Raw genomic sequence first — 26686 nt, forward strand, 5'->3', positions numbered from 1 at the left:
CCACTAAACATAACGACGCCAAGCTTCAATGACAAGGCAATGGAACACTGGGCTACTTAGACAGGGCAGAAGGTTCTGGCTCCTTCTACAGCTCAACTCAAGCTCACAGTGTGTGTGCAGGCAACACCTGGAAGAACAGTGGAGCATTCTCTGAGCTCCAGATTACTCTGAGAATGGGTAGGGAAAAGGGTTTCAAGTACCAGCCCAGCGTTCAAAAGGCAGAGAGCCTCGCACCCCCGCCTTTCTGAAGAGAGGAAATGAGGGAGATAAAAGACAAAGCCGCCGAGCTTTCGGGCTGTGAGGTCCGGCCACAAGATGCTGCCAGCTAGTGGACCTAAGTGCCTGCAGGTTGCAGGTAGTAGTCTCAGGCTTGGGGGCGGGGGGTGGTGGCGTGGAGCCATTCAGTTGGTCCCAAGAAGATTCAAGAGGATCTGCATTTGGGATGTAAGAGTATGGGGGGAGGGCTCATGGGACACAGAGGTACAAAAATCAGCGAGTCGCCCAAGTGTCCGGTGACACTGCCCTCCCCACATAGACGCCACTGCCACCACGAAGCAACTTACTCCCACATCCTACAATACCACTATCCGTCCCCACTCCCACCTCCTTTCAATCTAGGCTGGTCTTGGGAGACCGACCCTAAGGGTGAGAAGGACACAATGCGAGAATCTGACTAGTTCCCGGGCTGCCTGCACTGGGTTACACTAAATCCGTCAGGGATTAAAACCAGACCAGATGACCCCAGGTCAGCCCCTGGCGACTCAGGGTCCCACTGTCCCGCTGTCCGGCTGTCCACCGGTCGCTAGCCCACGCTCTCATTGGCTCAACTCCCCTTCCCCCGGGATGACGGGTGGCTGCCAGTGCACCCCCACCACCGCCAGCACAGAGCCTGGGCTGTGAGGGGTGGGGGTGGGGGTGTCACTGTCCAAAGCAGGGGGTACTCAAGCCAAGGGGCAAAAAGAGAGTCTGCAAGCCAACCTCCCCGAGGCGTTCCGGTCCCCTCTACCCGCACCCGCGCTCAGCCCCCCAGTCTCTGCCACCACCCAGGGGAGGGGGAGGCCCAGGGAGAGCATACGAACGAAACAGAAAATTCCGTACCGAGGGGGGAGAGATGAGGCGGTGGGACAGGGCAGCGGGGGGTGACTTGGGGTTGCGGCTGCGGCTTCCTTCCACCCCTGGCCACCGAGCTGCAGAGACGGCAGTAGCTGCTGCCCCTGCAGGCTGCCCCGTCCTCCCTCTTTCCCTCCTCCTTCCCCGCCTCCCCCGCCCCGCCCCGCCCGCCCCTGCCGGGAGCTGGGGGTGTGCGAGGCCTGGCCGGGGCTGGGGGAGGTGAGAGGTGCTTTCGCCACCGCAGCTTTCTCCCCCCACCCCCATACACACCATACACCACACACCACACACACACATACACACACACACCCCTCAACCGCGACGGGTTCTCCGCAGCTCGCAGACACCCAAAGGGAGGGAGAAAGGGAGAACAGGAGCAGAGGGAAGCCGGGAGCAGATAGAAGGGAAAAGAGCTCAGGGTTGGACATTTTTGGAGCTAGGGGTGGGGAGGAGAAAGGGAGCGCACCTCCTCGATTTTCCCCTCCCCACCCCTCTTTGCTTTTCTCTCCCCTTCGTTGTACAGCATTTTCCAGAAGCGGCAACAGAAGGGGACAGAAACCTCTAGTCGAGAAAGATTTGGAGGGGTGGCGGGGTCTCCCGCCAGCCGCTACCTGGCAGCTGGAGCTTGAGTGTGCGTTTGTGCATGTGGGAGTGTAAATGCGGTTCTCTCTCTGTGGCTCTCTCTCCCTGTCTCTCTCTCCCCGTCTCTCCTCTCTCTCCCCCTCACAGTCCCGTGTCGGCCGCCCCTGTCAGTTTGCCCCTGTCAGTTTCTTCCCTGGCTCTTATTGTGTGGCTGGCTGCGCGAAGGGAGTGCGTGTGTTTGAAGCGGCCCAGGCTGGGTCATACAGCCCGGAGAAGCGAGAGAACAGGCAGGGGGCGGGTGGAGTGAAGAGTTTCGGGGCGCTGACGGAGGCGAAAGGTGAGGAGGGCCGGCCAGCTACAGGGAAGTTTAGGGATAACTGAAGAGCGGAGGGAAAAACCAAGGTAGGAGCCTGCACTCGCGCCTCTCACCACACCCCGCCCCTTTCCCTGTGCTCCTCTGCCCGCCGCCGGGCAGCCTCCAGGCCCGCGGCTGTCCCAGGCGGCTGCTGTTTGCGCGCCGCCCGAAGACCCAGTCCCGCAAGGCGGCCGCACCGCGCGCCCTGGTTCGCCGACACCAGAGGACACAGATCCGGACGAACCACTTGGCCCCGGGGTAAGTCGACAGGCGGCCCTGTGCCTTCTGCTTCGCTGCTCGAGCGCTGGAGCGCTGCTGTAAGGGATGGCGAGGTGCGGGTTAAGTGAGGGTGCTGGGATGCTGAGGACTGGGAGGCGCTGGCTGTCGGGCTGTAGGCTGAGGTAGTGGGGTGCAGAGCAAAGCCAGCAACAGATTGTTTTTTGGACACAGGGAGAGAGATGCGATGGGGTAAAGCTCTAGGGGTGTCAGGAAAGGTGGCTCTTGTCAATGACCAAAAGAATCGTTTCTTTCCGGATATTCTACACCAGAGCTTTGCCCTACCCTGGTCAGTTATCTGCTCCATCCCTGGGTAGGTATCAGGCAGGTAAGAATCTGCTCCCAGGCTTCCTCAAAAACCACCTGGGAGGTAGATGGGCATGGGAATTAGGACACTGGCCTTGTTGCCAAACCCACTCTAAGATGCAGAGACCTGAGGTGAACTCATGAGAGTCCATTTACCCTTCTTTCTGTTTTGTATCTTTCAAACTTAAGAAATGACCAGATTTGTTTTCCTGACTTCCTTAAATGAACTAGGAAATTCAAATAGGGGGACCTCAGTCAGATCTCTGCTCTAAAGTAGACACCCCCTCCCTCCAAACACATATACTGACTTGGACATTATCATACCCCCCCCCCCACACACACACACACACGCAGGGGTACTGAGCTGTATTTGCAGATACTGGTATTTCTCCATGGACTCTAAGAATGTGACTATGAGAAGAGCTTCTTCCCCATTGCCAACCTGGGTTTCTGGCCATAGTCAGATATGCTGTGATGGCTGAGTGGCTAGCAAGGTTATCATTTCTTCGTGAAAAGCCTGAAGCCAAGAAACCAGCGGGGAAGACAGAATCTGTGAACTTTACCCGAGTTTATTATATGAGTAGGAGAGACACAGACGAATCAATAATGCTCCCTTTAGAGATTGTGCATACGTGTCAGCCCTACTTCAAATGAGAAATTACTACATTGATATGGTACCCAGACCCACTTGTCTATTGCCATGTAATTTATCTTCGTGGCATTTAGCAAATATGACAAGTTTGTATATCAGCATTCATTATTGTCTTTTGTCTGTCTCAGACTGGATTTTGGCGGTTTTGGTGTTTTACAGATGATTTATATCATGTCTCCTTTCCCATAGATTCTTACAAAGCTGAGATATAAATGGTGCCAAATAGTACCTTTCACTCACTCTTTAAAATCTTCTTATTGTAACTCAAAAGGCATGAAAATACATTCACATAGTAGCAAGTGGTTTCAAAGCAAATATTTAGCCTGAAATAAAGGAAACCCACAGGGTCAAGAGGAGCTGCTCTTTCTCTGTTTGCAAGATTGAAGGAAAAACTCAATGCCACTTGAAATCTATGTTTTGATTCCTTGGAGATGCTGCTCTCATGGATGGAGATATATATATATATATATATATATATATATATATATATAAAATCACATGGGGTGTGTGTGTGTGTGTGTGTGTGTGTGTGTGTGAGAGCGCGCGTGTATATTTTTTTCAAGGACTCAGATCAACCCCATACAATAAGGGCTCTGTGCTGCTGTAGCAGAGAGGGGAATGTTTGAATTTGTGCTTCCAAAGCACCCAGGCTCTTGTGTTAAACTTTCTATTTATTACTATGTTACCGGAATACAATGAATTACCTCCTTCCAACTCAGCAAATGAGAGAAACAGATTCTACATTAAGTGAAACTGTTTATGTTGTATTGGGCAATTTGTTCTAATGCTCACTGCTTAGAGACAGAACAGAATGAGGATTACTCAAGTAGGATCTGAAAATGTGCCCATTCTGTTACCTTTTTTAGGCAATCATAAGCAAATATCTTCTTAGATGGGTTAAAATTATACTTCGCCATAAATAGCAAAGACCGGGTTGCAGACAGGTAGGGAAGAACTGGTAATTTCATAATGGGGAAAAACTGAAAGCATCCACAGGGATGGAGCCTACGGAAGGCATAGGTCTCTGCTCTGTTCTTGGTGATGTGAGCATCTGGCTGCCACGGTGGGTCCTGATCCGCAGTTACTCAGGGAACAAGGAGGTAGGTAGTGAAGGGATAGAGAGCCAATATAGTCCTCAAATGTGTTGACAGAGGTTCCCCTGGCTTCAGTATATGCTCCAACATAGAAACCTGCACCAAATATCTCTCATCTCTGCCAACTATATGAGCCACAGTCCTAAGATTCCATTCTTTCTAGAATTCACAACCAGAATGACACACAGAACCATACAGGCTTGGAGAAGGATGGGCCAGAAAATTAAAGATATGAAGGAAGAGGAGAGGGACAGAAGAGAACCCAAAGATGTTTTGAAACATGTGGAAAGAAATCCATCCAGGTGTTTGCTTTCTTTTGCTCAGCTGAGGAGAGAATTAGTCCAGATAATTGATTCTGATGTGAAGCATGCTAAAATTGCATGCAATTTGTCTTGTAAACACTGAGTAAACAATAATAGAATTCCTTAGAACCAGAGAATTAGGAGCAATGGAGTACATTTTCTCTTTTGCCATTTCATTTCACTCCTTAGCATATTAAATTTCAATCTCTGAGCCATTCAGTTACTTAATTATCGAATGGATATTTCAAATGTGTCATGCTATTTCTTTCCAGCCTACTTTCAAATATTCTAATTTGTCTTTTGCCATGGCTCTATCACTGAAGGAGAGGCACCAAAGGATCTCTACCTGCTTTATTCCTGCCAAAGATGCTTGTTTTTAGCTAAGTACACTAAGCTGTTCAGAAGCCTCCTGTTAGCTGAAATATGAGGGACAGGACCTTTCTCCCCAAAGCACCCTGCATCCTAAGGTGCCACCAACCTAACCTGGCCTGGTCATTTTCCAGGTTTTCATGGACGGGTATGACAAAGTTTGCATCCTATAGGCAGAAAGGATGCCTCATTCTAGGCAGAAATTGCAGTAATCTGTTCTAGATCAGGGCAAAGCTGAGGCTAGCCAGTGAGCCCAGAGCTTAGTAGCTGAGATTTCCATAATGTCATTCTTTCTAAAACTCCATAGCTTCCCTTCTGTTGATGGGTCTCTCAAGTCCTCTGAGCCGTGAGACCAACTGACCCATCCTGATCACAAAGAAGGAGTCCTGAGTGATTCAGCTGTGGTCTCATACACAACATGTGCATCATGCTTGATTGAGCAACAAAAGATGATTTCTAAAAGAGATAAAAGCTGGTAGGACAGAGCAAAAAATTGCAGGTTCCCTAGGTTGGGCTCTCCATCACTCACTGTGGGGTTAGCACTTAGACGCTGGTAGCCAATGCAATTGCCCTAGCTTTTCGCTAGGAAGAGTTGATGGTAGAAATCAAGCAGGGATCAGGGCAGGGCCCAATGCCCTCATTTCACCTACACAGAAGTTGAGGCCCAGAGAGTAAAAATGACTTTCCAAAGTCATACAACTATGTAGCAAGAGAATCAAAGCCAGAACCCAAGACTGCCGGCTAGTACTGAACACATTTCCTAAAGCTCTCTGGAGATCTCTCCAGGAAGTCAAGAGGAAACTAAAACCACGTTTGCCAAGATTACAACCCTCTACTTCCTTGTCATGTTTATATTTACCATCTTTACTGCCATATCCTTGTTACTTGCCTTCTCACCCTCTACCTGCCCCCAATACACACACACACACACACACACACACACACACACACACACACACACACACACACAATTCTATACTGGCAGCTAAGAAAACATAGCATATGCCCAGCTAGCATATTCAGGTGGAGGGCAGAATTAAACATGACAAAGATTTAACTGCTCACACTTATCTGATCTAGCTCACACCACCAACAGCAAGGCATCTAGAAAACCCAGACTGTGCTTCACTCTGTTATTCTGGAGAATAGAAACCTATGGATTACAGTAACTATGGTTCTGGCTTTGTATAGTCATTCTCAGAACCAGCACCCATAAAAATGCACACACACACGCATTCACACACTTACTGAAAAATTAAGACAAAAGAAGCAGAAAAGACAGGCAGATGGTTTTCACAGTAGAGTCTGAGAAGGAAGGTTTGCGGGGGGGGGGGGGGGGGAGGAGGAGTGTTATTTCCTGTCTCCATTCTTTAGCCTTGATACCTGGTTTCAATTAATCCCACACTAGATTTTTTTTTTAAGGATCTGAGAAAATAGGCTGATGCAAGCACATCTCTTATAACCCAGTAGGAAAGATGATATGAAGAACTGCTATATTATAGTGAGGATATCACAAGGTTAGGAAAGAGAGGCTAGGATGGAGAGGGTTAGGGTCTTGCTACTCCCCACTGTTGTCCCCACAGCAGTAGCCTCACCATGCCCTGGGAGCTATTTATAAGTATAGACTCTTAAAATCTTCCTCGGACCTAGTGAATTGGAATCTGATTTTTAAGATTCCCCAGTGATTTGTTTGCATACTGAAGTCCGAGAGGCAATGGACTAGAGTTTATCCCAAAAAGCATCTGAAAGTCATTTGAAAATAAGCAATTATCCCCAGGGCATGCAGGGACAGTTCAAGTGGCTTATCACTTAAAAAAAATTAAAATATAAACTTTCCCCAGGTCCACTTCTTCCATTATCCAGTGTAAAAGTCTTAAATGTGGGCAAGAGAGTTGATTTAAAAGGAGTCATACCATAGGACTGTTTTGCCTACCAGGAGGACCTGGACTTGGGGGATGCACACAGACCTGAGTTCAAATCCAGATCCTGTCCACAAGTAACTGACTGTGTAAACTTGTACGAGGTACTTTGTCTCTCAGCCTCAGATTCCTCATCAGTATGATGGGATTAATAATAACATCTGCTGAGATTGAGTTGTTATAAAGATTACATGAGACACTATAAGACACTGACATACTGTGAACAATCAATACATGGAAGATATTATTATAATTAATATGTTTTGGTCATTAATTTTAGTTTGCTAAAAAACTAGTCATTGGATGTGATGTCATAGGGCACCTAGCACTTATTTCTAATTTGTGTGAATCACATTAGGCTTTCCACAAATAGAACATTAAGAAAAACATACAAAAGTAAAATATATTTCAACAGAATGGGGACCCCAAAACGAATATTATTCAGAAAGAATTAAAGGTGGTCCTGATGAAGGTCCTGATGAAATCACTTCATAGAAAAAGACTAAAGTCAGAAGTGACCCTATTCAGGGCATCTGGTGGCTCAGTTGGTCAAGTGTCTGACCCTTGGTTTCGGCTCAGGTCATGATCTCAGGTTGTGAGATCAAGCTCCATATCAGGCTCCACACCTAGAGGTGGAACCTGTTTGAGATTCTTTCTCCCTTTCCCTCTGCTCCTCTCCGCCACTCACACGCACATGCATGCTTTCTTCCTCTCTCTAAAGCACACACACACATACACACATACACAAGAATGGCCTATTATATGGCATGTCTCAAAATTACCGTTAGAAAGTGGTGAGGCTCTTTCTGCATGTTGCACATATGTGCTGTAGGCACACACATGTACACACACACACACCCTTCAATGGACCAACTGTGAAAAAAATCAAGGCTGAAATAGCATTCCAGGGGCAGAACTAAATATTACTGATTTCTGGCCTGATAACAACCTGTAAAATGGGTGAATAATAACCCCTACTTCATAGGGTAGATGTGAAATGATGCAGGCAAAAAAAAAAAATGATGACGGTAAAAGCAGAGTGGAGAAAATCAAAGGATATATTTTTTAACCTGAACTCACAAAAGGAACTAAGACATTATATATGAAGCTACGGTGATTTTTTTCCCCTAGAAAGTCATGATTTATTATTAGATAAGAAATACTTTTCCTTATCAACACATCTTCCAAAGGGCAGCTCAACAACAGTTAACACTTAGAGAGTGTGAAGTTATGTGCTAAGCGTTTTACATGCAACCTCTCATGTAAACCCTCAGGACAAGTCCACAAAATAGGTACATTATCCTCTTTATTGTACAGACAATACTAAAGCTCAAAGGAACTAAGTAACTTGCTCATTGTAGACTTTAATGACTTAGGTAAACACCATACCTATCACTATTTTACAGGTGAAAGAAATGGGAAACTCTTACCTTCACCCAGATCTCTACATGTTCAATTTTCCCACCCATAAAACATGATAGGCATATCATGAATTCCAATATTTCTATGAATTCCAATAATTCTATGAATTTTAATAAATTTTATGCATTCCAATAAAATCAATAAGCACTTGATTCTCCAAAACTTCTTAGTTGGCATATGGAGTCTGGGGCAGCCTCCATACAAAGACAAGAAAACAGGTGCCAAAGCCTCTGGGTCCCAGTCCTTTGGCATGTTTGCACCCTCCAGCTCTGAGGCACTGAGGTTGCCCAATAACCATTGATTTTCAAGAGGATCCAGATTAGTGAAGCATCAATAATCTTATAATAGATAATACTGATCACTAATTCTAAGATTTCTGTGATCACCCTAAATTAACAATAGCAATTGCTATCAATTATTGAACATCTTTGTATTAGTTCTCCATTGTGTCCACAACAACCATAAATTTAGCAGTTTCAAACAATGCACATTTATTGTTGTTATAGCTCTGCGTGTCAGAAATGGAGATCACTGGGCTAAAAATCAAGATGTCAGCAGGGCTGCATTTGCTTCTGGAGGCCCTAGGGGAGAATCTTTTTTTTTTCTTTTTTCTTTTTTTTCTTTTTTTTTTTTTTTTTTGCCCATTCAGGTTGTTGGCATAATTCACTTTCTTGCAGTTGTGGGACTGAAGTCCCAATTTCTTTACTGGTTGTCAGCTGGAGGTTTCTGGGAGCCCCCCACATTTCTTGGTCTGCTGCCCCATTCCTCCAACTTCAAAGTCAGTCAGGACAGTGAGTCCCTTCACACTCTGAATCTCTCCTGCCTCTTCTTCATTTGCATCTCTTTCTCTGACCCTGCAGTAGTAAATGGTGGAGGCAGGATTGGAAAATAGGTCTCTCTTCCTCCACTTTCCCACTTGGCCTACATTATACTGCCTCTTCATTGTCAGAAAGCTCTTTTGGTTGTTATTTTTTGTTGTCTTTGTTTTTTCTTTGTGCTTTCTCTTTTTTATTAAATTTTTGAATAGGTATTTTTTATCCATTTCTCAAAATCAGAATAAAAGGATATGCAGTAAAAAAGCTTGCTCCCACTCTGTTTACCATCTACTTGGTTGCCACCATCCTTTCCTTATTTTATTTTAATTTTTCATCTAGAACTTCTGAATGCAAATGCAAGAAACTATGAATTGATGTTCAGAAAGATCTTTATATCATAACAAAATCTCTGAAACAATAGCTCAAATCTGTCTTGTCCTTTTGCTGTGTTCTTACTACAGTGTAACTTTGGAAGAACTAACATCGGTATTAAGGGACAGAATTTTGAGCTAATCGGTTATCCAAGCAACTGGTGACTACACTCAGTTTCTAAGATACTGTACAGTCCCTTTGGCCCCATGATGCTTACCTGAATACCCTGTACACTATATTACCCTAATGCCTCAATATTATTATATACCCCACACTGGGGGAAAAACCATAACCATAACAAATTCATGAAACATAGCTAATATTATTCCATATAGTAATAAGATGACCATATTTTCAAATAAATAAGCACAATATCTTATTTATGAATAATCTTTGAAAAATTGCCATAGCTTTCTACCTAACTTGCAAAAGAATGTGGAATTCTTACATAATTGTAAACATTGAAAGAGACTACCATATATTGGGTAGCATGCTATGCAGTGACAGGCACACACACACACACACACACACACACAAAAGAAAACCATGAAAAATTACATTTAATTTTAAATAAAGAATTGTGCAAAGCTGATAACAAAATCAATATACTACAGCTAATTATTTTTGTTATCCCTGCTGTGGGCATTGGTCTTTAGCTGTGATTTAAGAACTGACCCCTCCCAGTGTTATCAGTTGCATGCAATATATACGTGACCTCTAGTAGCACAAAACAGAACATCTTTTTTTTTTTTTTTTTGACAGACAGAGATTACAAGTAGGCAGAGAGGCAGGCAGAGAGAGAGAGGAGGAAGCAGACTCCCTGCCGAGCAGAGAGCCTGATGCGGGGCTCTATCCCAGGACCTTGGGATCATGACCCGAGCCGCCGAAAGCAGAGGCTTTAACCCACTGAGCCACCCAGGCGCCCCCAAAACAGAACATCTTATCATCTCTTTTTGTTTCATCCTTTAAACCAGTGTTTTTCAAAATGTGGGCAATGATTCAAAGTACTTTGAAATCAGTTTAGCAGATTATCACCACTATTTTAAATTAAATCGATTAAAAGAGAAAAATGTGAATCATGTGTAGTAAGAGTAAACATTGTTTAATGACATTTTTGTTCAGTAATGCATGTGTGTGTGTGTATGTTAGTGTGTATATGTTTGCAAAGGTGAAGCCTTCTTTTTTTTTTTTTTTTTAAAGATTTTATTTATTTAACAGACAGAGGTCACAAGTAGGCAGAGAGGCAGGCAGAGAGAGAGAGAAAGGGAAGCAGGCTCCCCGCTGAGCAGAGAGCCCGACGCGGGGCTCGATCCCAGGACCCCGGGATCATGACCCGAGCCGAAGGCAGCGGCTTTAACCCACTGAGCCACCCAGGCGCCCCAAGGTGAAGCCTTCTTAAGATGTTCTCTCTCCCTCTCCTTCTTCCCCTCCTCCCATGTTCACTCTCCCTCTCTCTCAAAAAAAAAAAAAAAGAATCTCTGCTTAAACATAAAAACCATAAACTTCTGAACTATAAAGGCATTCCATGCTGTACCTTGACATTGTGGTCCCTAATCTGTGTCAATACTCAGAAAGCAGCAAGGATCTAAAACACAAACAAACAAAATTTTTAAAAATCCAATTAAAACAGAAATGCTTTCTCTCTGGGATATAGGACATCTGGAGATTTATAATACTTGCATTTGGAACTAAGCTTCCCAGTGGTCACTTCCTTTGCCATCTCTTAGATAACAATCACTCAGGGGCCCTGACCAGTGCTGAAACTAACATGAATGTCTGCAGTTTACATAAAATATTCTACCCCAAGATTCACCAAAGAACTCTGTGCTGTAGACTGTGTTGTCATCTTCACACAGTGGTCATCTCCAGAAACTTTTCCTAGATGAGTAAAATTTAGTTTAATGGTAACTACCAAGCAATGAAGAAAGATTGACATGAAAGTATGTTTGGGGATAAACTGAGGAAAAAATTGGTGGCATGATGATGCACAGGTAAAGGTTTTCCTAGGATGTTGATTTCTCAGAAGAGAGGATTTTTACATTTTTTGTATGGTAATTATGCCAGAGAACGGAAAAATGAGAGGACTCATGGGAAGAAAGAAATAGGAGAGTATTAAGGAACAATTAAACAATCCAATCTCCAAGTGGTAACTGAGCCCCTACAATCAAGCCCTTGACATATACTCACTAAGTATAGACTAGATGGAAGACACTGTAGGGTGCAAACATGCATCCCCATCCTTTTCCCTCTAGGAACTCACAACAGGGTCAGGAGTGAGTGGATGATAGGAGCAAACATGAAATGAAGTCACAATATGGCTTAGTAGAACATTGTGGTTTAATTCACTCATGGATTAAATCCATGCTTCCAAGGGATGGAGCTGGAAAGTTGGGTTGTGGTAAGATTGTGGAAGATTTTATCTATTAGGCTGTGGCTAGATTTAATTTAGAGGATAAAAGGGAGATAGAAATTGATTTGGAGATGAGAAATGAAATAATGGTAGCAATGTTTGGGGATGATTATTTCGTAAATGGTATGTAGGAAAGACCAATGGAGGAGCAAGAAATCACAGGCATATCAGTTAGAAAGAAATTATAGAAATTTAGGGATGAGGAATAAGTAGCACTGTGGTTAAGTAAAGAATCTAAGTCCAAACCCATTCTGGTGTGATTCTAGCTCTGCCACTCTGAGCCTTAGTTTTCTCACCTATGGAAAAAAAAATAGAATACCTACCTCATAATGCTATGAAGAAGTAAATATAAATTTAAAACACTTAGCCCGGTACTTAGCCACAGCAAACACTCATACACATTAACTGTTATAGTTATTATTATTGTTGTGGTTACTATAGTAGTGGACCTGCAAAGGATGGTGCATAAAGGACACATAAAGGAACAGTAGATACACGATTGTGATTGTGGTGAAGGTGGTCAAAGATGACTGTAAATTTTATCCGGTGACAGAAAATGGTGATGCCTTAAGCAAAGATGAAGGTGGGGTGAGAAAGGAAGATGATGAGTTAAGATTTCAATATCATGTTAAGTTTGACGTCAGGCAAGACATCCTCATGAAAATGTCCATCAAAAAATTTGAGGTACGGGAATGCAGCTCATGAGAGAACTTAGGAAATGAGATGAAAATTTGAGAAGTCACAGGTATAGGTATAAAAAATTACCTCTAAAAAATAGATTGAAAAATCTCCAAGGAAGAAAGTCAGAAAAAGGAGAAAAGTGAATAAAGTAGAATTTTTTGATCCATGCTTATTGGAGGGAAAGGAGCCAGAGAAAAAGTGATTGAAGGCAAAAGGAGACCTGTGTGAAACACTATGGAGAATTCACAAAAGAGAATATTCTATGCTCTGTGGAGACAAGATGTTTATAATCCAGTTGAAACAAGTTGACTTATAGACTTGTGATGGAAATCTTTATAAAGTATGAAACATGTAATAAATTCAATTTAAACATAGAAGCTCTCAGTTCTAAAATATACCTCATCTTGTTGACTAAAGAAGTCAAGATGATTTCATGGGTGTTTTAGCTCTTGAATAGCATTTGTTTGGAGATATGGGGGGTGCCTTTCAGATGAGAGGAATTGTGTGATCAAAGGTGAGAAGTTAGAAATGGGCACATCAAGTTTAAAGCAGAGAGAGATCATTCTGACAGGAGTGAAGGGGAGAAGATTAATAAAGGGAAGAGAGGAAAAAATTTTCAAATCAATCACATAGCTAATCTCAAGTTCCAGTGGAGGGGAATTTAAAATGTTCAGTCTCTTCTTGGTTTTAAAGCTGGATGTTTCATGTCACTTGTTTCTCACATGAAACTGGACTCCCAGCTTTCTTAGTTAAGGACTGAGTGGACAGCCTTGCTGTTAACAAGAATAATAATGTATGGAAGAAAATAACAAAGTAGGGTGAGGGGATGTGGGGGTGGGAGTGAGATGATGTGTTGGGTTTGGAACATGTTGAAGTCAAGATGCCAGTGGGACATCTAAGTACAGATGTTAAATAGGCAGTTAGATATATGGGTCTAGGACTCAAAGGAGAAGAAGTCTGAGCTAGAGATACAGATTAGGAAGTAAATATCTGATAATAGTAGCACAAAAATAACATGATGAAAATGAATATTTTATTAAACATATATTAACAACATGGTTCCAAGTGTTTTCCAAATAATAAATCATTTAACCTTCACAAGAACCCTATGAGGTCACATAAGTAGTATTTATTGGAGCCAGGATTTAAACCTAAGCAAGGAAACCCAAAAGCCCATGCTCTGAGTTACTACATTAACAGTAGGTGTTAGCCATGGAAGTAGAATAAATTACTCTAGGAGAGTAAACAAAGAAATAAGTCAACTATTGATCCTGGGAAATACCAACATTTGAGAAGTAGATAGAAAAAAAGAGCTTTCAGAAGAAGACTAATGGATCATAAAGGTAGAAGGAAAGCTGGAAGTGAGTGTTGCCATCAAAATCATGGGAGGAGAAAAGAATGGGGGTGTATCATCAGCATTAAGAAGTTATCCATGGTGGGGGAAGAAGTTATCAATTGGATTTGAGAACGTGAGGAGCCCTGAATAATTTAATGGTTAGAGCAGGGGCCAGCAAACCACAACCATTGGCCAAATCCAGGCCATTGCCTGTTTTTATGTGGACTGCAAGCTAAATATGGTCCTCATGGGTTTTTTTATTTTGTTTTTTATTTTATTTTTGAGGGAGAGTGTGTGTGTATGAGCAGGGGTGGGGTGAGATGGGGCAGAGGAAGAGGGAGATAGAGAATCTTAAGCAGGTTCCATGGCCAGCACAGAGCCTGCAACAGAGCTCAATCTCACAACCCCGAAATCATGACCTGAGCAGAAATCAAGCATTGGTCACCTAACTGACTGCGCCACCCAGATGCAACAGTCTTCACATTTTTAAATGCCTGAAAAAACTCAGAAGTAGCATAGTTCATAGCATGTGAAACTTATGACATTCAACTTCAATGTCCATAAGTTTTACTGAAACACAGTCACTCTCACCCATTTATTTATATTATCTATGTCTGCTTTCACACAAGAGCAGAGCTGCACAGTAACACCAGCAATCATCTGGCATGCAAAGCCTAAAACCTTCACTATCTCGGCCTTTAAAGAACAAGTCTGTGGGTAACTGAGTTAAAGTATGGGCTCTATGTCAGATTATCTCTGCTCAAATCCCAGTTCTACTTATTCATGGGACTATGTGACCTCAAATAAGTCACTCAAAGACTATCTATCTTGTCTATTAAATGGAGATTATCGTAGTATTTAGGTCAGAGGATTGTTGTGCGGATCGAATATGACTATTGCTATAATGTGCCCAATACAGTGGTCTGGTTCATCATAATAACCGAATAGATATTAGTTGCTTTTAATGTTCTGATGTTGTAAAAATGAGTCATGGAGACAGAAGATCAACTATAATAGGTGGCGAAAGGAATTGGAGATGAAAACTATACAAATGCAAGCTATGCTGTTGAGAATTTTCACAGTGCAGTTGAGGATGTTGGCAGAAATAGCTTGAATGGGAATTTGTATTTTGGATGATGAGATTCAAACACTTTCAAGGGCTTAGAAGGGGAGAATTGAGTGAAGAAGACTGAGCATCTGGGAAAAAATATGGTGCAACATACAGCAGAATTAGGGGGTAGAGGATCAAGAGCAGGAGTGCAGAGATTAGCCTTAGAAAGGAATAGGAATGCCTCAAAAAGTAAAGTCAAATTGGATACAGATAGAAGATCTGCCATGGAGGGAGGAAGGAAGGCTTTTTTCTGTGAGGTAGGAGACAAGGCAAGGTACAGGGTAACAGGATGGATCCCTGTCAGTGGGACTTTCAAAAGAAAGTCAACCCAAGAAATTAAAGAAAAGAAGTATGTATATAATAGCACCATGAGGTTGGCAGAGCTTAGAAAACCAGAACTTGGTGACACCAGTGTGCACAGCCAATGTGACTTTCTCTTCAGGTACTCAAAGCCTGAGAAATAAGCCTAGGAAATAAAGGTTTGAGTGGACTCAGGACTTGAAAAGTGTTGAAAGTCTTGGAAAATGCAATGTTAACCCGGCCCACTTGAACCTACACCAGCCTGTCCTTGGAACCACCAACTTGTCAGTAGACTCTGAACCATGCTCATCTGTATCCTGTCTGGTGTGGTACATGTGCATGATGTGTGTACATGTGCATGATGGCACAGCCTCCCAAACATTCCTGGATTTCTTTCCCTGAGGTCTCTTTGTAACATGGTAACAGAGACAGTGCACTGGAAAAGTCTGAGGAGGAACATAAACTGTGGCTTTTATGGAGAGAGAATGATACTGCTAATGGGAACTAGTGCCAGAAGTGGCTTAAGCATCTAGCAAAACTCCCATGAGCCTGACAATAAAACCCTTTTAATTTACGAGATGCAAGACACAGGTTTTATGCTGTCCCAGCACATATCCAAATAAAATGCTACAACAGCTAGTTTATTAGGTTTGGTTCCCTCGAGACCCCAAAGGTAAAGGCAAGGCTAACAGGCCAACTCCTGTCTGGGCAAAACAAAGGCAGAGCAGGGATGGGAGAAAGGGACATGTCTCCTTAGCTGCTGGAAGAGGCTAGAGATGAAAGAAATGAATGCTTTGGCTAAGAGTCAGGGTGGCAATGAAAAAAATGGAACAATGGGTGCTCCCAAAGAGGTGCTCACTTAGCTCATTTTGTGATGTGCAGTTCAGCTGACACAACAGGGTAGATCTGAGGATTCTGTACACATTCCCTTCCTGCTGGTGAAAGAGCTTCTCCTATAGGCATTTCTTCATCTTGCCTGACCTTTTGACCTGGGGCCCAGACAAGTGTGCTTTCCCCTTGGAGGTTGCCAGGCTCATTTGGTGGACCTATTAAAATGATGTAGAGAAGTTTGCAGTCACGTAGCATGGCACAGGACATTTCCCAAAGCACTCTCTCATTTAGCATTTTAAGCAAATGGGTGCGGTAACAAGAGCACTGACCCAGAAGTCAAAAGAGTCCTAGATTTAAGCACTAGATCTGCTACTTTCTAGTGGTGTAATCTTAAGACATTCAACCATTCTGGGCCTCAGCTTTTAGCATTTCTAAAATGAGGATAAGAGTACTGTCCTTGTAGATATGTTGTGGTGATTAGCACAGTGTCTGGATTATGATAAGCATTCATTGGCTGCCATCATTGTCATCATCATTATTTTCATTTACCATATAAAGACCCTGAAGCATGACTTCCAACAAAATTGGGCTTAAATCGGCCCCGCCACATAACCTTCCTGAGCTGGTTTCCTCATCCTAAATTTAAATCAGACTTCCTGATCAAACAAGATACTTTGTGTGAAAAGGTACACACTACTATTCAAATGCTCATTTTTCTGTTTGAGAGTGCTCCTCCTCATTTTATAGACAGAAAAAGCGACCTGAGTGGTAAAGACATTTACTGAAGCAACAACAAACCCGGAATGAGAACCCAAGGTCCTCTACTCTTAACCCATGGCTCTTCCCACTTGTATTCTCTGGGAGCAGTTGGTTCTGTATCCAGAATAAAGGGTCCCCACTCATGCCAGCAGTGGAGGCTCTGCTATTATGCTGACAGAGGCCCTTTCAGGCAGATGTCAGGAGCAAGGACTTCACACACTTCTTTGCCCTGGTTGCAACCAAATAGTATTTAAAAACACAGAGCTCTAACTACCATCTCTCTCAAAATACTTTCCTTTCCCCACTACCCCCTGACCTTGGTGTCTGAATTTCCATCAGGTGAGCTTTGTTCCTATAAGATTCAGCCCTGGCTCAAAAGATAAACTCCCTAGAATCTGCATACAATGCTTGCTACTTAGGATCAGTCATCAGTTCAATAGTAGGAATCAAATCTTCAGCTCTTTTTCTCTCTGGGAAGGGGAAAAAAAGAAAATCTAAGGTATAGGGGCGCCTGGGTGGCTCAGTGGGTTAAGCCTCTGCCTTCGGCTCAGGTCATGATCCCAGAGTCCTGGGATCAAGCCCCGCATCGGGCTCTCTGCTCCGCAGGGAGCCTGCCTCCACCTCTCTCTCTCTACCTGCCTCTCTGCCTACTTGTGATCTCTGTCTGTCAAATAAATAAATAAAATCTTTAAAAAAAAAAAAGAAAAAGAAAATCTAAGGTATAGGACACTATTCAGGCCTCCCGTACAGCTAAAGGATTCTAGAGATAACAGGGGAAATACTATAAATGGAGAGAGAGGCACATGAAGGGTAGGCTGTTAAAGCAGCCTCTCTGTACCCTTTCTGGGAATGGAGGGACAGGAAGGACCAAAAAGACATCCCTGAAATGTGGAAAAGAGTATGAACTTGGAATGGAAAGGTCAGGGTTCCCATATTACAAGCACATTTCTTAATCTCTCTAACCATGGTTTTTTCACCTGTAAAATGGAATGATAATTCTATCTACTTCATCAGATTGTTTAAAAAGTAAGAGAAAAACTATTTGTGTAAACATGCTTATAAATCCCTGCCCAGGTATAAAGGATTATTAAGATGCTGGCAACTAAAGGAACCTAGAAAACTTCTCAAAAGAGGTTCAAGGTTGCAGTGACCTTGACAACTAATAGCCAGATGAGATGCACGAGGTTCCTCCCAGCCTCTCTGCCATTCAGTGGAGCATCTCATGTACCTGCCATGCTTCACCTCTGAATCCCTCTCCCTCCCTACCTCTGGCAAAGGGGAGGACTTCACCAGCTTTCCCCTGGGGCTGGAACTAGGTCTCAGGAGCTTTGCAGAATGGACAATGGGCAGAAGGCAAGGTGGTTGAGACTGCATGCTTTCCCCCTGGCCAGCCACAGCCTCCAGACAGACACAAAGCCTCTGGCACCAAGCTGAGGAGGCAGAAACAATTAGGATGACCTCTCAGGGACACGGCCCTAGAGTCATTAAAACAGTGACATAACTGGCCTGCCAAATCTGAGACAGCAGACACACATTCTAGCAATATGGCAAAACAGTTGTCTCGACAAATAAATAAAGCAATATAAAAATAATTACCAAGACTATTAGCAATGTTTTCATCTCTCCTTTCCCTCTCCCTGACCCTGCTGGGCTCAGAGGCCCCACAAAGGTGGGAGCCAGTGGAAGAGTGGCCACAAAGGAAAGAATGGCTGGGGCCAAGGATCCTATTCAGCCAGAGATTGTCAAAAGCCCTGCGAAATGTCTGCCTGCGAGTCCCAGGGATCCTCACAGTCTTCTCTGTGAGGAGAGCAAGTAGAGATAGGCTGAGAGCCACTCCCAAAGGTGGATGGAAGAGAGATGAGACTGGTAATAAGACAGAGAAGTACTTAAGGCCCACTAGTCAGGGCCCTAGGAATCAGCCCTTGCCACACAGGTGACAGACCCTAAGCAAGGCTGAGGCGCCCAGTGTGTGAGGTAGCCAAGTAGAGGGAATGGCAGGATGCTGGGCTTCACACTCCACTCTCAAGTGGCATCCTCACCATGCCTTCCTCTTTTTTTTCCCTAAATAAGCTCTGAACCTAAAGTGACAGGCAGGGGAAAGGTCATTATGAGAGGTAAAATAAGAAGTGGTAAGGAAGAAACAAGGCTAGTCCCATTATGCTTTAAACCAAGCAATTTAGGTTTCTTGTGCTCTGCACTAGATGTCATTTAATTTATTTTATTGAATATTTGTTATTTGTCAGACACTAAGTGTTTTACAAATACTCACATAATCCTCAAAATAGTTCTATAAGATAAAGACTATAATAATGCCTCTTTTACAGATAAGGAAAGCAAAACACAGAGACATTAGGTAAATTGCCTAAAGCAACACAACCAGTAAATGATGAAACCAGTATTCAAACCCAGGCTAGCCCAATTGTAGAGAAGAGATTATGCTCTTTGTCTGTATTTTATGCTGTCTGACAATGTAAATTCAAACTATACACCTACCATGTTCCCCATTGGAATTCTGCATTTATTTCTGGATGTCCTCACCATCTTAAGCATTGATCGTAGGCCCTGTGAGAGCCAGGGACAGGCCTTGCTGGTGTAGCACCAAAAACCCAGGACTTAATATAGGTGCTGAATGATTGAGTGTTTTTATTAATGAATTACAGATTCAGTGAGTATTCTCTGCAAACCAACTAAGTACCAAATACTATGCAAAGTGTGTAGGATGGTGAGGAGAGTAGAGAAGACCCATCTCCTTACCCCCAAGCTTATTTTATTTGTGAAAAACAAATAATTGCAATACTTTGTGACAGTGGCTATTTTCAATGTATTTACAGAACTATCGACAACTCTGGGACCATGGGATCAGAAAAGCAGCAACTTTGGGTTCTAAATATAGCACTTAGAGAGAGCTATGAGGAGGGGAAGTAACATTTAAGCTGGAACTTAAAGAAGTAGGTATTCATAAGCAGAGCACAGGTTATCAGGTGAAGGCATCCCAAGCCAAGACAAAGGCATAAGGAATGTCAGAGGTGTGCCAGAGACAGATAGCAAGTATGCTGTGGATGGGGTCCAGGATACTTGAGTAGGCATACCAAAAAGTACCTTTGGAAAGCCAGGTAGAGGTCTACTGATCAAACTTGATCAGAATAAAACCAGAATAAAACCATCAGCAAGCTTTTAAGTAGAGAAGAGATGTGATTGGATTTGTGCTATGGAGATCTCATAATCACTAAGTAAAAGATTGAGGAGAACATGAAGTCAGGAAGACCATGAAACAGTAAGGTGCAATGGCAAATCCAGATGGAAAAGTCCTGAACCCAGACAACAAGAATGGGAATGAAGAGAAGAGAATGGAGAGTAGAGGTTTTAGAGGCTGTACTGATACTTCTTGGGGTTAGGGTGTGGGAGAGTCATAGAAAAGTGGGATTCAAGAATGACTCCTAATTTCCTAGCCTGGGAAACAAGATAGATGGTATCACCAAAAACAGATATGAAATATGTGAGGTAGGTTAAGATAGGGGTGATGATGAATTTGGTATTAGACTTGTTGAATTTGAAGTATGTTTGGAAGGATTACATTCCATTGACAGTGCTCAGTAGGCAGTTTGATACATAGATCTTAAGTTCAGGAGAGAGAAGTAGAAGGAGATGGAATTGATATTCATTGCTGTATAAATCAGTCATTGAAACTATGTGCATGGGTGAGATTGGTCTTTGTTTAAATCACCTAGACCATGACTTGATTCATCCTTGATAAGGAGACTATTCCCCATACAACAGTTCTGGATGCTTAGGAAAATCGATCTGTTGCAAAGGACAAACAGTTCGTTCCCATTCTGAGGGCTTGAGCCAAAGACCCTAAGTGCTTCCTTCCTATTTCTTTTTTTTTTTTAAGATTTTATTTATTTATTTGACAGACAGAGATTACAAGCAGGCAGAGAGACAGTCAGAGAGAGGAGGAAGCAGGCTCCCTGCTGAGCAGAGAGCCCGACGTGGGGCTCGATCCCAGGACCCTGGGATCATGACCTGAGCTGAAGGCAGAGGCTTTAACCTACTGAGCCACCCAGGCTCCCCTTCCTTCCTATTTCTTAAGTTAGCTGCCAGAAGTGTGTGGGGCTGCTACAGTGAACAGCAGTTACATGATCTTTACGTTGCAGGAGGGAATTCATCTATCTTCCAGTTGTCCCTTGTCCCTGTTGACTGATTGACTATTGAGACCTAGAGCAAAGCTTGGCAATAACCTTTCCTTTACAGAGGAAAATAAAGAAGAAAGAGAAGAAGGAAATGAGGAAAGGACAGAAGTGGAGGAAAAGAAGGAGGAGGTGAAGGAGGAGGAGAAAGTGAAAGGGCATTGATGTTATATTGCTTGGTGACCTTGAATGAGTAATGTCTCCTCTGTGTAACTTGGGAAATAATGATATCTACCTGATCTACCTCATAAGAGAGCTGTGAGAATCAAATGAACTAAGGAGTATGAAAATGTTTTTTAAAATAAATGGTAAATGAGGGGCACCTGGCTGGCTCAGTAAGAAAGCATGTGACTCTTGATCTTATGGTCATGAGTTCAAGCCCCATGTTGGATGTGGAAATTACTTAAATAGATAAATGAAAACTTTTTATAAAATACACTATAAATGAAATATTGTATAATTCCAAGCACCAAGATCCATGAGATCCACTTTCCAATTTATCATTGTTCCAATAAAAAATGTTACTTACACCCATTTACTTTCCGATATATGATAGAAGTGACCATGGAACTTTGTTATTTTGGAGTGTGCATATGTTTGGGTGTGCTGAGGAATATGCTGGCTTGTAGACAAACTATTAGAAATGGTTTTGGAATAAGTAAATATTTAAAACATTAAGTTTTTATATACTACCTGACATTATTCTTTTAATCTTTCATATATTTTCCTTCAGTATCTCTTTTGCTTCAAGGAATTCATTCAAGCATACACTATTGAACCCAATCCCCTGTGAGGAAAGGAAAAACAATGTTCCTCTGCCTCTTAGTCTGCTTTTCAGGCAAAAGGGTTCCTTTATTTAAACTGATAAAATAAAAATAAAAGCAGCATTAGTTTTCTAGGGCTGGTGTCTTCAGTTGCATAAAAAAGCAGCAAGCATCAATCCCTGAGATGTCTGGTAGTTCTCAAAGTCTGAAAATGAGCATGAAGACATATGCTAATATCAAGCAGAAAGACAGTGCTGCACAAGGGAGTAAGGAGGAAGACACCTCAATGAATAAAAGCTATTCAGCCCCTACTGAGTACCAAAAAAGGTAAGTCCAGGTAGAACCAGCAAAGATGAATCAGGACACAATGGAAATGATCTGTCATAACTTCAGTTGGCCCTGCCTATAGTCCAGACTTCAAACATGTCAGTCTAGAATATCTAGGATTATTCCAGAGTCCCAAGATACAATACAAAATGGACTTAAACAGACAATAAAAATAGCTCCCTGAGTCTCATGCTTTTGCAAACTAGCCTAACACAGTTTAAACAGGTTCTAAGCAGAGAAAACATTTCTGGTAATGCCTCTGTTTTCAATCTTGTGGACTAGAAGCCTGAGTCATCTTACTGTCCACTTTTCTTTGCCCCATATATGAAATCAAGTCATTAAGTCCTGTCCATTCATCTTTAACATGTTACTCTATATCTTACTACATTTTCACTGCTACTACTATAGTTACAGTCCTTATTACTTCCTGTCCATACCACTCTAGTAGCCTCCTAGCTAGCTAGCCCAACTGCCTCCAGTCTCTCCCTGTCAATCCATCCTGCACAGTATCACCAGATGCATCCTCCCTTGATATAATTCTTTTCTCAAAACCTTCAGTTGTTCTGTACTACCTACAGGATGAAGCTCATACTCCTTTGCCATGTACCCTAGGCCTTCCATCATCTGGCACCAGACACATTTTCAATGTGATTTCCTTTCATAAACCCTGTATTCTAGAAAAACTACTACTGTAGTATCCCCAGCACAATCTATGCCTCCCCCACATTTGCCTATACCATATATATTATCAAGAATATTGTTCCTCCACTAAACTACCCATCCTCCAAGAAGTTATTATCCATCCTTCAAGATCTATCTCAAATTCTATTTCAGCCAACAAACACATTTATTCCACGTCTACTATGTACGAGGCATTCTAAAGACTGCTAGTCTTCCAAGTCTTTGGTAATTGTTTTCTCCTCTGACTTCATAAGATAGTATCTGAATTTCACAAGTGACCCTTTTAAATGATTCCCATTTTATTATTCTTAGCCATAGTTTTCTGTCTAAACATTTACTCTTCCCAAGTAGACTCAGCTCCTTGAGAGCAGGGACTCCATTCTGTATTTTTTCCTATCCAATCCTCACTCCACACCCTGAAAATTACACATTGCCTTGCATATGATAGGAAGTCAATAAATATTTTTTCAATTATTTTTTGTAACAGCATATTTACAATCAGAAATCTTATTGCTTTAGGAGAGAGTTGTCAGACAGCATCAAAACAGTCTAAGTGAAGCACAGCAAAAGTAAAGTAAGTTAGCTGTCTCTGTCACAACACAATTAAATTCCAAGTCCAGATGGAAAACAGATCTTGCTGATTAAACAGAATGGCCTGGAGATACAAAGAATGCCTATATCATATAGGAGAAATAAAAAGATGACTATAACTCATAAAGGAAAATCAAACCATTATATTATTAGAATAAACTATTGCTGGTTTTAGGCAAGAGAACTAATTCAAAGTTCTCAGTAACTTCCAGTTAGGAATTCACTTTAGGCTTCCTTACAGATCGTGGATTACTGTAAAAAAAAAAAAAAAAAAAGAGCAGAGAGGTGAACCAGCACCAGAAGAACCTGCTTCTGGACTTCTTCCTTTACTCTCTTTCCCTCCCTGTCTTACACTATCTCCTCCCTGCTGTGTCCCCAACTGCTCCTAGGGCCCCTACACACACTCTCTCTCTCTCTCTCCCTCTCTCTCTCTCTCACACACACACACATTCAAATGTGAGTGTGGAGGAGGGAGAGAGAGAGAGAGAGAGAGAGAGAAAGGGAGGGAAGGAGAGAGAGAGATATGGAATGGGAGAGAGGGAGAAGTGGGAAAGAGAAGCAGGAGGGAGAGAAAGCTAGCTTCCTTGGTAAAGTTTGCACTTCCCTGCCTCCTTGGAGCACTCAGATTCAGCTGGTGAGTATGGGACTATAGTCCTAGCCCCAAACCAAATGCCGGAGACTCTCAGGGAGCTTGCTTCCTGACCTACTCTGCCTTCAAGCAGCTCCTCTTCTTTTGCTTCAGCTCTGATTTCAGGCCTCACACTCATCTCAGATCTGAAGACTTCTAATATGGTCTTGTTTCCCCCTGCAGCATTCCTCCTCAGACAAGGTTTGCATTCTCCCTTAGCCTCAACTTGTGTCTGGCCTCCCAATGAAACAAACCTGTTTTAATATCCAGGAAGTTCCAAGTATGCCCTAGAGACTTGCACAACACAGGGGATATAACAGGGTTGCGTGCTGGTGTTCAGCAGGTGATGAAGGACACCTTCTGTCAACTTTCTTTTTCTTGTTTTGCCCCCTGCCCTGTAGCTTTCAGCGCAGATTTGATCAAAATTGAACTTGGCTATAGAGTAGCAGAGTTTGGTACAGCCCAAGAAACCCTGTGGGAGTTTAATTAATAAGCAGTTGCTGAGCAGTTTCAATTGCCTATACACTGAATCAGACACAAATCAGAATTGAGCCAACCCAGGAATATTTTCCTTAGCATTGGAGGAAAGTTTCTAAAGAAAAAACGGATTTAGGTCCGGGAAATGGCCAATTGTTGGGAGATTCAAAGGGAAAGCCAAAATTAAGCCATCAGGCATTTTCATCTAGGAGTCCACAAAATAAGAAAATCAAGAAAGAGGTTTTATCTTCCCCACTTCACAGAGGATCTCTAGAGGCATGAGTTTAAAGAGAAAGCAAATTGCACCTAACAAACCAACCCTTTCTTGGGAAGACTTTCAAAATAGGCTCTGTCAGTAGTTTTCAACCATTTTTTTTGTTTTGTTTCTACAGCATTCATACAAACAACATACTCCAATTAGCAACATATTTCATGTACAGAGTGTTTTACTGTGAGAGCTTCCCTTGGGAAGCTCTGATGTTTATGTGCTCCCCCATAGTAGAACCACTGAGCTAAATTAGGGTGATCAATGCAACCAAACACAGGAATCAGAAAGCACCAATGTCTTTGACACAGGGACTCAGATAAGGTTATTTTCAATTTGTTAATATCTAAGTAATTTATTATGCTAATATATTATACTGATAAGAACACCCTCAATGTGCATCAATATTGGAAAATGTTAGATCCTAAATGCTTCAAAAAACATATTACTAGTATTATTTGCAACCTCACTTGAATTTATAAGAGTAATATTTTCATTCTCTTTTGTTTCAAGTTCTGGACAGTTGTATATGGCCCTGGGTGGCCACCCCTCCCTTCAGAGTATATAATTTCATCATTCTGAGGTAGTTTGGCAGAGGTTGCCAATTTAAATGTCTTCAGGGGCCAGATTAAACAACATAAATGTGTAAAATGATTGGACACAAGACAATTGGGAGTGGTGAGAACTATGGTAATCAGGAGAGGACATGCCCACCAAAAGATTTAAATTCAAAAGTTTATGTTCAATTAGCCAACATATAGTACATTATTAGTTTTTGATGTAGTGTTCAATGACTCATTAGTTGCTTATAACACCCAGTGGTCATCACAACACATGCCCTCCTTAATACCTATCACCCACCTACCCCATACCCCAACCCCTCCCTTCGGTAACCCTCAGTTTGTTTCCTGGCATGCAGAGCCTCTCATGGTTTGTCTCCCTCTCTGATTTTGTCCCACCACATGCCTGTCAAACACATATTTCTGAGTTTTGGACTCAACTTTGGGCACCTCCTTTTCTGCCCTTGGTTAGAACTGCAAGGGAAGTGGGATGGGCTCAATAAGTCTTCAGCATCTTTCAGATAGATTTGGTTATTTTGTATTTAAAATTGCAAATCAATCAAAACTCCTTAAGGATCAGATTCTAAGTGAGTTTTTGTAAAAATCAATTTTCTTATATTAAATACCACTTCCTATATTCTATCCCCCAAAACAAAGTTTTGCATGATTCTCCTTTGACTTAAACATCTCCATAAAGTTTCTTACATTTACCATCAACATTGTCCCTAATTATTCCTTGTGGGAGCTACTTGGCATTTTCGAGAGTATGGATCTGATGCCCTATCTTGGCCCTGAGGCCAAAATGGATGAAAACTCTGAGAAACAGGCACTCTAAGGCAAATTTATGATGATAAGGATGGGCATGGAGCTCTTGAGTTAGTAGAACACTACTGGCTTGGTGGTTGGACTCTGTTTTCTACATCTTCCTAACCTTCTATCCCTAAACTCTAACATAACTCAGAAGCTCCAGAGAGCTACCTTGTCCACTAAGTGTCTACCCTGAACCATGCTCCTTGAATGGATTTAACATAATCTGAAGAGTTCTAGAAATGGAACTGCATCATGTGACAGAGACTTCAGCAACCAAAATAGCAATATGCAATGAGAAACTCTGCTGACCATGACAGCTACAGAAATGCTTTAGATGTAAATTTTCTTAGAGGGCAGAGATGGTTCCATATGTTGTGAATAGAATAGCACCAAA

At 42.4% G+C, this 26686-nt stretch overlaps 1 protein-coding gene across 1 annotated transcript in view; it reads left to right on the top strand.

Annotated features, from left to right (window-relative positions):
- The first annotated feature begins 1485 nt into the window (after positions 1–1485).
- Positions 1486–26686, top strand: part of TRPC5 (transient receptor potential cation channel subfamily C member 5) — a 254572-nt gene continuing 229371 nt past the window's right edge. Inside the window, exon 1 of the mRNA XM_047716493.1 lies at positions 1486–2305. The gene's annotated coding sequence lies outside the window, so the exon portion shown is untranslated. The remainder of the gene's footprint in view (positions 2306–26686) is intronic.

Source organism: Lutra lutra, chromosome X, assembly GCF_902655055.1.
Source record: "Lutra lutra chromosome X, mLutLut1.2, whole genome shotgun sequence".
Lineage (NCBI taxonomy): Eukaryota > Metazoa > Chordata > Mammalia > Carnivora > Mustelidae > Lutra > Lutra lutra.